Source organism: Sceloporus occidentalis, unplaced genomic scaffold (assembly GCF_023333645.1).
Source record: "Sceloporus occidentalis isolate IW3139 unplaced genomic scaffold, rSceOcc1.0.p SCAF_9, whole genome shotgun sequence".
Taxonomy (NCBI): Eukaryota; Metazoa; Chordata; class Lepidosauria; order Squamata; family Phrynosomatidae; genus Sceloporus; species Sceloporus occidentalis.
Genome location: NW_028316989.1, coordinates 18,749,015 through 18,763,203, shown reverse-complemented (window position 1 = coordinate 18,763,203; position 14,189 = coordinate 18,749,015). Strand labels below are relative to the sequence as shown.

Sequence of the window (14,189 nt, the reverse complement as noted above, 5' to 3'; positions counted from 1 at the left end):
ACATGTCTGATCTGGTCCTTGCTTCAATGGCAACACAAACAATCTTAAGCACTGTACCCCTACCCCCACCCCCATGTAATGTCTTGTGGCTGTTCCACATGACAAAATAATATCCCTATGTTTCTGCTTTTACTGCCATGGCATCATCCTATGGGATCCTGCTTTGTTTTTTTTTTTTTTTGGGGGGGGGGTTCTTTAGTTTGGTAAGGAACTTAGTGCTTTTTAGCTGAGAATGTTATATATCCTTCCCTAAACTGTGCATGCATATGCACCTGTGCTATTGGCTGCATCTTTGGTTGTGCAACATCTCAATTTGCTATTGAGGTGGACTTAAGCAGCATAATGCAACTGCAAACACAAAGTTAAGCTTAGTCCAAATTTTGATGCAAATGAAATTTCTGTTTAAAAAAATTGACATTTTTTACGAGGGGATACAGACAGGAGGCTCCATGCCACCTGTTTTTGCCCCTCATTGGTGCCATGCCAGCCACATGGCACAGCACCAACACTCTCCCTAAAAAGGAGCCACCTAGAGCAGCTTCTTTTTAGAGGCGTCATAAGCGCCATGATGCGATGCCATGATGCCTCTTCTAGCTAGAGCCGTTTGGGTGCATGAATGCCGGTGTGTCACAATGCTGTGCCCCATGTGGACAAGGCCACGGCAAGATGGCGCATGGGCACTGATTGAAGGGATGTGTGCATATGGACACCCATCCCTACGGAGCCCTAATATCGGCCCCAGGATGGAGCAAAACACCAGGCCAATCTTGCCTGTTGGGAGAAAATGTTGGAAATGTGTTATTCTTGTACATAAAAATGAAATAAGCAAAGAGTCACAGCTGTATTCCAGATGACCCTCTACCTTGCTCTAAGGACTCCTCAGAATGAAGCACTGAGTTGATCATCACGAAGAGCCACACCACACAATCTTTGCTGCAGTGGTCAGGCTGTTCAAAGAGAGAGATACATGAGATGCAGAGCAGTCTTGGCCCCTTCTCATTTGTTGCATTTGCTGAAACCACAAGATTGGTTGCTGGGGCTTTGTAAAGCAACAGAGAGCCAAGAATAATTGCTCCTCATAAGAGGGAACCAAGCCAAATTACCAGAATTTTAGATGCCACTGCGATAAGGTGGTCTTGGTTTTGGGCTTAAACCAGGATCACAATCCTTGCTAAGCATGCTCAACATATGCTACCCCACACTGTGGTATTGTAGTTATAAAATGGGGTGAGACTACAGATTTCAGTCCTTTTGGATAAAAAGAGGGATGGGATTATCATTTGGCACACAATAGAAAATGTATATAAATTGCCCTTGTGTACAGAGCTTGGAAAGTAAATGGATTTACATGTGATTGTGGAGAGAACAAAGACAGAATTGATCAATGAGAGTTAAGCTAGAAAAGGTGGAAGCTGCTCCCAAGAGCTAGTATAAATAGAGGGGCAGATCAGTGTTTGGAGTTAGTTAAGAGAGTGTTATTTTAGCGTGAGGGGTTTAGTAGCTGAGGAGGCTAAGGGAAACTGCTATGAGGTGCAGTTAGAAGGGGGCTTATGTACTCAAGATAAAGGAGAGGTGTTGATTGTACTCTAAGGGGTTGCAAGCCACTAAGGCTAGGAGAGGCTGCTGTGAGGGGCAGTTGGAAAGGGTTTTTAAGTACTTGAGATAGGGATGAGGAAAATTCTTAACTAATGACTAATGGAATGACCAAAAACCATAATGGTTAAAAGATACAGAAGATAGATAAAGGTTCTGTGAGGACTTAGACTGTAAAGAAACAATTTTACAAAGATAAGCAAAAGAAACCCTTAAACTGTGTAACCACTATAGTATTTATACATCGCATCCATCTTGAATGCAATCCACTGGGAAAGATACTGTATTCGGCCTGATTTGTAAATAAGGTCCTTTTGTTTGTTCAACATGCAGTTGTCTCAAGTGGTTAAAGAAACATGTTCAAAATGCTACCAAGAGAGAAAAAAAGATGTGAATTTGGAGGCTTTCATGACCAGTATCCATAGATTTTTTGTGGGTTTTCAGGCTATGTGGCTGTGTTTTGGAAGAGTTTATTCCTGGTGTTTCACCAGCATCTGTTGCTGGCATTTTCTGAGAATGCTGGCATGGAAATGAGTGGGGTATAGATACTGTGTGACCCTTGGTTGAGAGGAAGTGATTTACATGTTAATCTCTGTGTTGGTCTGTTGTTAAGTGGCAAGGTGTCTGTTTAATTAGTGATCCATTGGGCCCAAACAGACAGGCCAAAATAAAGCTGCTTCGGGTCACTTTGGAGGTATGCTGTTTAAATAATGCATGCATCCTAAGAGGTCAGAAGCCACAGCAAAGGCACGCTCCAGGCCTAAGGACTGGAGCGCAGCTTTGGCACAGCTTCTGGTCTCTTAAGATGTGTGTGTCATTTAAACAGCATACCTCCAAAGTGACCCGAAGCAGCTTTATTTTGGCCTGTCTGTTTGGTCTCATTGTCTGCTGGAAAAACCCCTGACAGACATTTGAAGAGAGAGCTATAGTGTGGGAAACACTAGAGGAGAGATCTGAGATTGAGTGTTGCATCACAAATTAGTTGGGAAGCTGGTGGGATTGTTGCCATCCCATGACATATTGGTGGCAGTGGTAGGATCAAAAAGACCCATTGGGTTGCCATCAGAGAAAGGTGGGTGGGTGAGTGAGTCTCACCATGACATATTAGGGGCAGAGGTGGCCCACAGTGAAAAGGAGTGAAAGGTTTTAAGAACTTTGGCAGTGCCGCATTGTCACTGTGATAGTTAAATCCACTCAATACTTAGTTACCATGCTTGTTATGATTTATTTTTTAAAAAGTATCTCCTTTTTTGTTTCTCGGCTGTAACTAAATGTTAACAACTTTCAAAAAAATCTGAAGATTCTGACTTGTAGTGGAAAGCCCTGCCTTCTTATCTATCTTGTTGTTGCAACACTCGTAATACAGGGTTATAAAATATAACTATAAACTATAGTTTATAGTATCGACTATAATGCAGTGCTATAAACGTATAACTATAAAAGTAACTTTAAATGTTACAGTTATTGTGGAGGAAATGAATGACATTATCCATCGTTAAGTTACAATCTTAACAATGTAACAGAGAAATAAAGTTTGATCCCAATTTATCACAGCTTGATATCACTTGACATCATCTTGGCCCCATCCTGTATAATCCTATGGTTTTTAGAGAGTCAGTGTCGTGTAGTCGTTTGAATTTAGGACTACAGCTCTGAGAGATCAGGGCTTGAAACATCACTTGGCCACAGAAATCCATTGAGTAACCTTGGACAGAAATCCACTGAGTGACCTTCTCAGCCTCAGAGAATGACAATCAGAAAGCTCCCTTGAACAAATGTTGCCAAGAAAAACCCATGATAAGTGTGATCACTGATGGTGACTTAGGGTTGCACAAGTTAGAAATGATTTGGAAGACAGGCAATAACAACAAGGTACTTCAAATTATTTTCTAGCAAATTTTAGTGCACTATCCTGGAGAATTAGAAGACGACTAAGGCCAGTTAAAGTCATATCAAACTGCTGTCACTCCGTAGTGTTGAGGCACTCCGAGTTGTCATTTTTTATGGTGTGGGAATTAATTCTAAATAGTTATTTATTAGATGTTACTTCCACAGTTTGACTCTTTTCATGTCCCCCTGAAGCCATGCAGTTTTACCCTAAATGTGTGGAGGCAGGCCTTGGCTATTTAATAGGAAAGCTGTCATTCTAGGAGGAATATATCTCAATGCTTCCATTCCCTAGCAGCTGCTTGCTCAGTGTGTTCGAATTAGTCACTTCCTTCCAAAGAAGCTTGTTTCTTTATCTGCTAAATGTAGACAATAATATTTTCCTACCTCCCTGGAGAGGCTGCAAAGTTGAATTTGCTAATGTTTGTCAAGATGACTCGGGTTTATTAAGATTCAATAAAGTATCCTTTTTGAGTGTTTCTGCAATTTCCAATCCCAGCAGGGAGCCAAAGTAGAAATGCAAGTAAGAAGAGGGAGGGAAGAGAAGAGGGAAGGAGGGAGGGAGGAAGATGAAGAACCATGATCATAGGATTCTTTTGCTGTATCCATAGCCTCTCCCAAATGACACCCAAATGATTGTTACTAATTAGATTTCTTTTTTCATTCCTCCTCTAAAGAACTCAGGATGTACTGCAACAAGGAACCTCAGGTTCTGGGGCTGTATATACCTCTCAGGGGTTCCTCAGTTGCCCTCATCCACTTTGTTGCTATACTATTTTCAGTGTGTGTTTTTTTAGCTTTTGGCTGTTCCCCCTTGCCAACACACACACCCATTCAAAAAGACTGAAATGCTTCTCCTAAGGTTTAATTAATTGCTGGCAGCTAACACTTTAAGTTAAGGCATACTGATATTTTCCACCCACTATAGCAAAGCACCCCCAAGAAGCTATCTAAAAAGGGTTCCTTATTCTTGGTGCACATACTTCTGCATCTTACAAGATGGAAAGAATGGCCAAAATCCTACTGCAGAATTATGAATGTCAGTGCTGTGCCCTGAATCCCATTCTGATTGCCCTATATTCCCATTTGCCAGGCAGTAGCCAATGCGATCAGTAGGGATCTGTTTCTCTGTTGATTGGAAACCAGATAGCTGATGTTCCCACTCCTTCTGGTGAGGGATCTCTAGTGTCACAGACAGAGGTAGGGCCCCACATCAATTCTCCTTTGTGTCATACATCACTTACGTGAGGAGCAATGGGACCATTGACCACCTGTTTCCTGATCAACAAGGAAGCAGACCCCTGTTCATCACAGCAGTTGCTGGCCAGTATGTGGGGACTGAAGGACTTTCACAGTCCCTATGTATCCCCTAAACTGGGGCATACATAGAGATCATGTATACAGAACATTCATGAGTCCGTAACTCCAGGTGACTCCCTCCTAACTGCTCACCAGGATTCTGGCCAACATTTGTAATTATGCATTCAGAGGTTCAATAAGGAGGAAGAGGAGAAACAGGTTTCTAGACAGCAAAGGAACCTTCCCAAGAAGAACATTAGATCAGAAAGAATTTTGCATATAGTTGTCATGGTATTAGGCTGTCCTGAAGTTTTGGAGGAATTATTTTGTGAAGAAAAACACTTGGCTTTTGCACCAAAAAAACCCTTGTTTTCTGCACTCGAAAGGGGTTTGCTTTGCAAAATATGCTGTTCCTGGTGTAGGAAACTATTTTTTTCCTTCTCAGAAAATAGTTTCTTCTGCAAAAAGAAAAAAAGAAGAAGAAAAGTTTTTTTTCCTGCAGAATTTCAGGACATTTGAATATAAGGAGAATACTGTGGATTAGTAGTCTTTTCCCCCCAAAAGCAGGGAGTAATCTATTAGAATTATTCACCGTGCATGTAAGGATGAAATAGACAAGGATTGATATCTTCATTCCTTCCTCATTTTGCCCAAATGAGAACTCAGTAGGGTAGTTTAGAATGACACGAATCTATATGGACTAAATATGTCAAGAGGTTGTGACATTTGTTGCTGTAGTTGTGTGTGCATGTCTGTGTGCATTTTAATATAAACAGCCATTGGAATTCTGTTGGGCCTGATGCCTTTGGAAGTGCCTTATGTTTGCAAGAGTTAGAATTGCACATTTGCATAACATTCAGCTCCAGTAGAAATGGCTATTATGGTACCATGTAGCAAAGCTGGCCAAGTGCTTGATGCACACTGGTGTGTGATGTGCCTCAGTGTGAAATGAGCATTGGCAAGCAAGGCACATTGGTTTGCAATGTACATCAATGCACAATGTGCACCAATGTCTGTCATGCACAATGTACAGAGCATAGTGATGTGCATCATGCACTGATGCTCATTGTGCACTGATGTACATAGGTGCTAGACTATTTTCTGACAAATCAGCTGTAACACTCTGTTTGCACTCTTCAGTGGGCTTAATTCCAAGACATATCAGGACAAATTATTTTCCTCCTCTTCACTGTTTTTGTTTGTTTGTTTACATTTTCTATAGTGTTATGGTGATATAGTGCATCTGTGTGCCAGCGAAATGACACGGTTGCATTATAACATTATAACCCTAAAAAATAAAATAAAAAAGAAAGGAGGTGAAAAATATTTGCCTTCCAACCTATAGAATCACATCACACCCCCATTTTTGGAAAACTACCAAATCAAAGAAATTGCTACAAAATCCCCTTCCAAAGGAATGGAACAAATGGATGTGGAAATCATAACAAAGAGGAAAAACCCAGGAAAAAAAAAAACAGTGGCTATGTCATGTGAACTCACACATCTTTAGATTAGTTTGAAGAGCCCTATATAATGTTTGGGTGAGGTTCACTTTATAGCGTTCATGCCTGACTGGGGATACATGTAAAGATCCCTGCAACTGAGAATAGTTTTATATTGGTCAAAATAATGCAGGTTGCCCTTGAAGTCTTCTGGCCTTGAATTCCCCTCTTGTTACTTACTGCCCGCAAGTCAACCTCAACTCAAGGTTACCCTATGGATGAGACATCGCAAAGCCCCTCTGTTCTCTGCAGCTCTGCTTAAGTCTTGTAGATTCATGTTCATGACCTCCCTGAGTCTAGCCACCTGACACGTAGTCTTCCTCTCTTTCTGCTGCCCTCTGTCTTTCCCAGCATTACTGTCTTTTTGAGTGAGTCATGCCTGCTCATGATGTGACCAAGTATGACAGACTCAGTTTTGTCACCTTGGTTTTCTGGGTGAGACCCAACTGTTTTTTTTTTGGCTGTCCACAATATCCTCAGCACTCTTTCCCAGCACATGAGTTCATTTTTTTCTTCTTATCCACATCTTTCACTGTCCAGCTCTCATATCCATACATGATGATGGTGAACATGATGGCCTGAACAACTCTGACTTGGGTCAGAATTCACATCTTACCTGCTGTGGGTTTTTGGCTTTGGCAGTGAAAAATGGGTGGCTGCTTTCTCACAAGGTTCTCATATGTCACCCAAAGCTGCTGCAGAGGTCAGAACAAGATGCTCATCCATGCTGTTGATACTGAGCTTTTTATTCTGAACTTGGAGCAACTTGTGCCCACATTGGCAGTGGCAGGTGACTGGCAAAGGGACCGTGAGTGAAGGCAGTCATTGCCAGTGCTACAAAGAGAGTGAAAACCTACAGCAAAATGTGAATTATTCAAATGCAGATTAGGGGGAGGAAGTCCCAAATAAGGTGTGGACACCATGAAGACAGTCAAAACCTGATTTGGGTTTTTGGTCCTGTGTCATGGAAACAGGACTCAATGAGCCTCAGGTGGAGGGGATGTGGGGTAATTTATCCATGTAGACACCCATAGAGGGCCTAATTTTTCAGGATGCAACCTTTCTCATATAACACTGCAAGGACTGCTTAAATTTACAGGAAAACTGGCAGTAGCCTTGAAGAGTAGGGGATGTGTGGTTCTTTAGAAGGTGCTGGATCACAATTTTATTGGCACTTGTCAGCATAGCCATTGGTGAGGATGATAGGAATGGTAGTCCAATAATATCTCAAGGGGCACACACAATCTTCAACCATGCTTAAAAAAACATATTAAAGAAATAAGATAAAAGAGAAGACCACATCTACAAGAGATTAAGGAATAGTCCATTGATCAAAGAACAGATAATTAAAAGTTAAGGAAAAGGCTGGGAGGGGAAATAGAGGTTTCAACAGTGTTTTTCTCTCTCTTTACAATGAGTATAAGGTCAGCTGCATCAACTGCTTCTGTTTCTTGTTTAAGGGGAGAAGAAAATATCCATATAAAGTTGTGTGTCTGTGTCTGCTTGCATGTCTATGTACCCTAACGAATTTACCAAAAGCCACAATGCCTTTGGAAATCTCTCCAGGCTTATATAAATATGTATTTAGGATTCACTAAATACATGCAAGGGATTTTTTAGCATCTGAAAGATGTCTTGCTTCACTGGCTGTGGATAAAAAGAAGAAGAAGCGCTGCTACATGTTCCGGATGCATTGTGCTTTGACTCGTATGCTGTAGCTTTCAAGTCCCCAAATAATAATGCATGTACTATGTGCTTTTCCCACGTAAGCCAGGGATCAGTTAAGTGGAAACCTGGGGACAAAAATTGCCCAGAGGGAAATACTAGCCATTGCCTTGTTTGACCATTCAAATTTTAATCAGGGTATGGAAAAACATTTGCTTGCTGGCTCACTAGCAAGAAGTTGGGAGGGGGAGATTTGGATTAATTTCTTGTCACTTCTGAGTTCTGTTGGATAAATGGATTATGACCTTATTTCATGCTGGCCTTATGGTACTACAGTTTATTTTTTCTGCATAACAGTTAAAAACAGAATGTTGGATTGATGATTAGCATTGTTTCTTCTGTGGTTGTTAGATTTGGTTGGTTCTTGGGGATCTTTTTGTTTAATGAAGCTGATTGGTATGGAATGTTGCATTTATACCTGTTGCAAATGCCTTGTGAGTGCAGCAATTGCAGAAAAGAGGTACATAAATAAGCTTAACTAGACACGATATGTTACATCTTAAATGGTACATGTTTTCTTTTTAATATTTAAGTGTCCAAATCTGTATGGAAATTACACACTTGGGAACATACATTTCCTACTTAGGAAGTCCTGCTAGAGTCATAACAGACTTCCTGAAGCCCTTGATCTTATGTTGTCTGCCTCCCTATTACAGCTATGGAGAGAGAAAAAAGAATTTCTTTAGATATGATCATCTCAGTTAAAGTGGCCTTTTCTCACCTTCCAAGATTTGTTGCAAGAAAAAATGTATCAGCCTTGTACACCTGTGAATCTTACAAGGTACTTCAAAAGAAACACATTTCCATGTTAAACTCCCTCCCCCCCCCCCCCAAAAAAAAACCCTTAAGTTTTGCATTCCATTTGGAGGAAAGATCTAGAGAAATATAATGAAATACAAAACAGAGTAGTTTCAACTCACAGAGTTGGAAGAGACCCCAGGGCCATCCAGTCCAACCCCCTGCTATGCAGAAAACACAACCAAAGCACCCCAGACAGATGGACATCCAGCTTCTGTTTAAAGGCCTCCAAAGAAAGAGGCTCCACCACTCTCTGAGGGAATGTGTTCCACTGTTGAACAGCCCTTACTGTCAGGACGTTCCTCTTAATGTTGAGGTGGAATCACTTTTCCTGTACTTTTGTATACATTGTTCCAGGTCCTATTCTCCAGAGCAGCAGAAAACAAGCTTGCTCCATCCCCAATATGACATCCTTTCCAATTTTTAAACAGGGCTATCATATCAGGTCTTAACCTTCTCTTCTCCAGGCTAAACATGCACAGCTCCTTAAGTCTCTCGTCACAGAGCATGGTTTTCAGACTTTTCAGAAGCATGCAGAGGTGTGCCAATCTCCACTAGCTTACTTATACCATTGTATAAGTGGAGGAGGTGAGCTATTCCTTCTGGGTCCACAGCAGCAAGTGTTTGTTGTAGACTCACAATTGCAGCTCTACCTCCTGGTCCATCAGTGAGTTTGTGGCTGCCCTTTCAGATGCATAGACAAGGAAGAACATCCGCCTCTCCCAGATTAAGGCTGTTCCTTCTTCTACAGATATGTGAGAGCAGTTGAAATAGGTTTGCAACTGACTGGTAGGGGACAGAACTGAGCTTGTAAGCCCTCATTCCAACTGCTGCCTCATACGTGGGGAGAGGGTGATGAACAATAGTGTAGATGATACCTCCTTTTACACCAATCTTCAAAATGCTTACACAGACATAACTGGAGATTATTGCAGAGGCTTAGTTTCAAATCATAGACACAATGATGCTTACAATCATTTCAATGTAATGTGAAAATAGATGGAAAACACGTAATCAATATTTAACAAATATGGTTTTAATTATAACAAAGTAAGACTTAAAAGAGGATCAATATTTGGCTGTTTTGGGAACATTAGCTGCCCTTCCCTCAGTTATTTATTACTCAGCAGTAGTTTATATGCCCAATGGTCAAACATGCAGGCCAAGATCTTAAACACTTTTAGGAAACCAAAAGTATATACCAGTGTAGTTACACCGAATCCTGCAGCTGCACAACCAGTATCACATTGGGCATCATAGCCTTGAATGCACATCTTGTGCAATGTTCCATTAGCATCACTCAAAAAATGAAACAAAGGGCTGTATGTGTGCTTGCAGAAGATTTGTCTGTACAAGGGATCACAATTGTGTAACTCCTGAGAAAGCATAACTGCTCAGGGAGGTAGCTGAGGGGAGGTCTGGGGGGTCCAGACCCCCCCTTCCGTTAGATACAATGAATGGTGTGCGCCGCTGCACCACCATGCCCAAGCCCCATTATAATGGTGGCACTTAGTCTGGACCCTTCCCAAAATCCTGGCTACATCCCTGAACTGCTTGTGCAAAGTTTATGCCAATGCAGTCTTCCAACAGTGTTCTGAGCAGACAGCCCATTTGTATTGTAACAAACATGCCCTGTGATGGTACCAGTAGTCAGATACATTGACCACCTGGGCAAGCTGAAACACGAACATGCAAAGTGAAATGATCAGGTCATGTAATTTTTGCATAAGTAATCCAAAACATTTCAAATCTTTTGGAGATTATCTGAAGGCTTCTTCCAGAATATATCCAGCTATGACCTTTGCTTTCACCAGCCCCCACTCTTCTTATGGTTTCTATTTTGGTGGCCAAACGTATAGACCAGTATTTTTAACAATCTGGGTGGGGAGAGATGGTGAAGCCAGATTATCTGTTCTCCCCTTATTTCTCTGTTTTCCTGCTCATGCTTGGAGGCAGTTGCTGTTTACCTTGCTTGTTGTAAGCAGGTACACATGGCTACTGTAGGATTGGTTAGAGTAAGAAGCCCTGCTCTTTCCCTGTCCAAGCACTTTGTATTGCATTGTTTACTACAGATATACACTGCATCTTCAAAGTCCGTTTTTCTCCTGCCCTCCTTCATCACCCTCCCAGTGCTTATGCTGTTAAAAAAAAAAATTCCAGTGAAACAAAAGACAAGGACGAAAAGGTGAGACAGCTTGGTGTGCCTAAAAGTACTGAAAAAGTGGTCTGTGTGGTTAGAGGCTTTGTGAACTAACATATGCATCTGTACTCTCTTTTAGTTACACATTGAAGATACCCACCTAGATGGAAAGCATTAGACAGGGAGGTGTGAAATGTGTGCATAGATCAGGTTTAATGCAGTTATTGGTGGAAAGAGGTGAAAGAAGGGACATTGGCCTACTGGGGACAAGATTGGTGGACCTTTTGACTCATCTATTCAATTGCACAAAGCTTGGGTGTGTGCAAACCAGGTGAAAATCCTTCCGTATCCGAAAGGATAACCTAGAAAGTCCTAGATCCAGGATGGCAACTACTCTGGGACCCAAGGAGAGAGTGGGTTTAGAAAACAGCATTTTAGACTGATGCAAGTCCTTATAGATTTGATAAAAGTGGTTGCTCATTTAGAAACCAAGAAACCTGTGTCTCGTTTCATCACTCATAGAGCCTGGGTGCAAAGGGCTTAATGTGTCAAGTGGGATTTTGTTCCAAAACATTGGAACCCAGAGATATTGTGAAAACAAATGCAATACTGCATTTGTAGGATGGGAGTAGCTGCTACTGACCCAATTTGCAGAAGGCTAAGAGTCTCTAATCTTCAGTGTCTCTCCACTGAGTGCCTTGGGACAGAAGGAGCCTGAGACACAAACATGATGCATTGTTGTTGTTATAAAAGCAAGCTCCTTGCTTTGAGCATGTTTTCAAAGATAATCCATTCCTTTCTTTGGCTATCGAAGAAATGAGGAGCTCCTTCCTGAAAGCGCTTTTTTTTCCTCCCAAGGTAGCTGTCGCTTTTGTTTACTTAAGCACTATTTATGCAAAGACCCTGAAAAGCTTCTTTACAAACACAGCTCCGAACAATATCCCTCGGAAGCTGGGGAAGTGCTGGAGCTGAAACAGACAGTGACTTTCAGCGCATGGACAATGCATTCATTTTCAAACCCTTTTGGCAAACTGTCAGATTTTAGATGCAGGCCCCAGGAAAAAATGTCTCCTTTTTGTTTCTGTCCTTGTTCACTTTTTGGGTTTCCCATTCCTGAAAAACTGGGGCGTAGTATAACATCACCAAGTAACTGCTGAGAACAAGCAAGATTTTTTTTTAACTTCAGTATAGTTTAGTTTGGGAAAAATCATTAAGGTAGGTAAACATGTGGATAGTATAGTTAATCTCTTGTTGCCACTAAGGCTGCATCTACACTGCAGAATTAATGCAGTTTGAGATTGCTTTGGCTTAATGCTATGCCTCAATGCTGTAGAATGCTGGATTTGTAGTTCTGTTTAAAGCTTTACCCTTCTCTTTCAGAAAGCTCTGGTGCCACAACAAACTACAAATCCTAGGATTCCATAGGAAGGATTTTTAAAGCTGTATCAAACGGTATTAATTCCGCAGTGTAGCAGCAGCCTCGGTGGCCCTAGTCTTAGTTGTATGTGAGGGGAATAAAGGGCTTTTCCTGTTTTGTTTTGTTGGACACAGACAATTTCTGATCTATCTTCCTGACAGCTCATTTGAACTAGAGATAGCAAGTGCATGGAGACAAGGGTAAATTTTCTCCTACAGATCACCCTGCACACCACTGTCCCTTACAGCAAGCCTTGATAACTCAATTTTCCTATGTAGTGCCTCTCAAAATGGCAACAGAAAATGATATTGTGATGCTTCCTGTCACCATTTTGAGAAGGACTACAGAGAAAAACAGAAATATCCACAGAGTAATAAAGGGTCCTGGGGGGTACACATAGGTAAGGGGGGGTTCAAAGACTGGTGGGCTGGTAAGTAGCTTCAGAAGCCAAAAGATTGGGATCTGGATTCTGTATGTAATGTACAGTCGACACTCTGCCTGTCCCTTATCTAAACATTCCATAGTACTAAATAATCCCTATCAATTTAGAATTGTTAAACAATAGTACTTGGCCAATGTGACCAGTAAAAAGGCACTTCCAGCATTACAAGATCATTGCATTCACTCCGCTACTTTGTTTTGTTTTTTTTCTGGTTCAGTCAACCTTGTATTCCCTCCTGAATTCCAGAAGAATGTCTTTTTAAAAAATAAACAATAAATGATGACAGAACTGGAGCATGCTCATTTGCTCCACCATTCAGTCCCCCCTCCCAGTTCATTTTGTGTTTTCCTTCTCCCATCTCAGTTGCCATTGTGAATGTATGTATTGATGAAGGGGTTGGAGAGAGATAAAAACTACACTCTTAAAAAAGAGAGAGGTGAGCCTGATGCAACTCTGTCCAGCAGTGGTTCCCAACATTCCTAATGCTGTGACCCTTTAATACAATTCCTCATGTTGTGGTGACCCAAACCCATTAAATTATTTTCGTTGCTACTTCATAACTGTTATTAAATAGGTGTTTTTCAATGGTCTTAGCCGACCCCCTTGAAAGGGTCATTCGACCCCCAAAGGAGTCCCGACCCACAGGTTGGGAACCACTGAACTAGACTGAGATATTTCCCCCACTCCCTTCTGCTATATTTTACTAGTGCTTGCATGTGTTCCTATACAAACAAACATGGAGAAAATCCATGCAATTCTGTAAATTGGCTTTATGGGAGCTGGGGGTTGACTTTTCTTTTCTTTTCCTTGGAAGTGTGCATTAGTAATTCTGCAAGGGGAAGGGAAGGGTAGGGAAGATGGATGAAGATGAGCTGAATGAGCCAAGACTCATGGCAAGCAGTATGTACAGTATTCTGTATAAGGTCTGCGGAGCAATGTAGAATTCCTAATGCATCATCTCCAATTTATAAAGGAAACCAAGTGATTCAGAATGCCAAAATCCAGGGAGAATTCTTGAAGCATGATTAACCACAACACAGTAGCTTGAAATTTTGTATTCTACCAGGATCTTCCCAAAAGTCACCATTTAACTTAACCTCCACGTACTGTATGAGTGTTCATGTTTTTTTTGAGATCTTTCCCATAACCCATGAGTCTGTTCTGGCTCCTCCTCCAGCTTCACATTATGGCTAATAATCTGCCACATCATGAATTTAAGAACGCAAAACACTAGAGGACAGGATGCAACATTGCTTCAGAGCATTATAATTAAGGCCCAATTGATACAAAATGGTTAAACAGAATTCATTCAAGTGAATTGGCATGATGGATAGTAGTGAGTCATTTGTTTACATTAATTTAACATATGCTATGAACTCTGCACTG

The 14,189-nt window shown here is 41.3% G+C and overlaps 1 protein-coding gene across 3 annotated transcripts in view; it reads right to left on the bottom strand.

Annotated features, from left to right (window-relative positions):
• OPCML (opioid binding protein/cell adhesion molecule like) overlaps nt 1–14,189 on the bottom strand; it is an 842,793-nt gene that overhangs the window by 98,968 nt on the left and 729,636 nt on the right. The window lies entirely within an intron of this gene.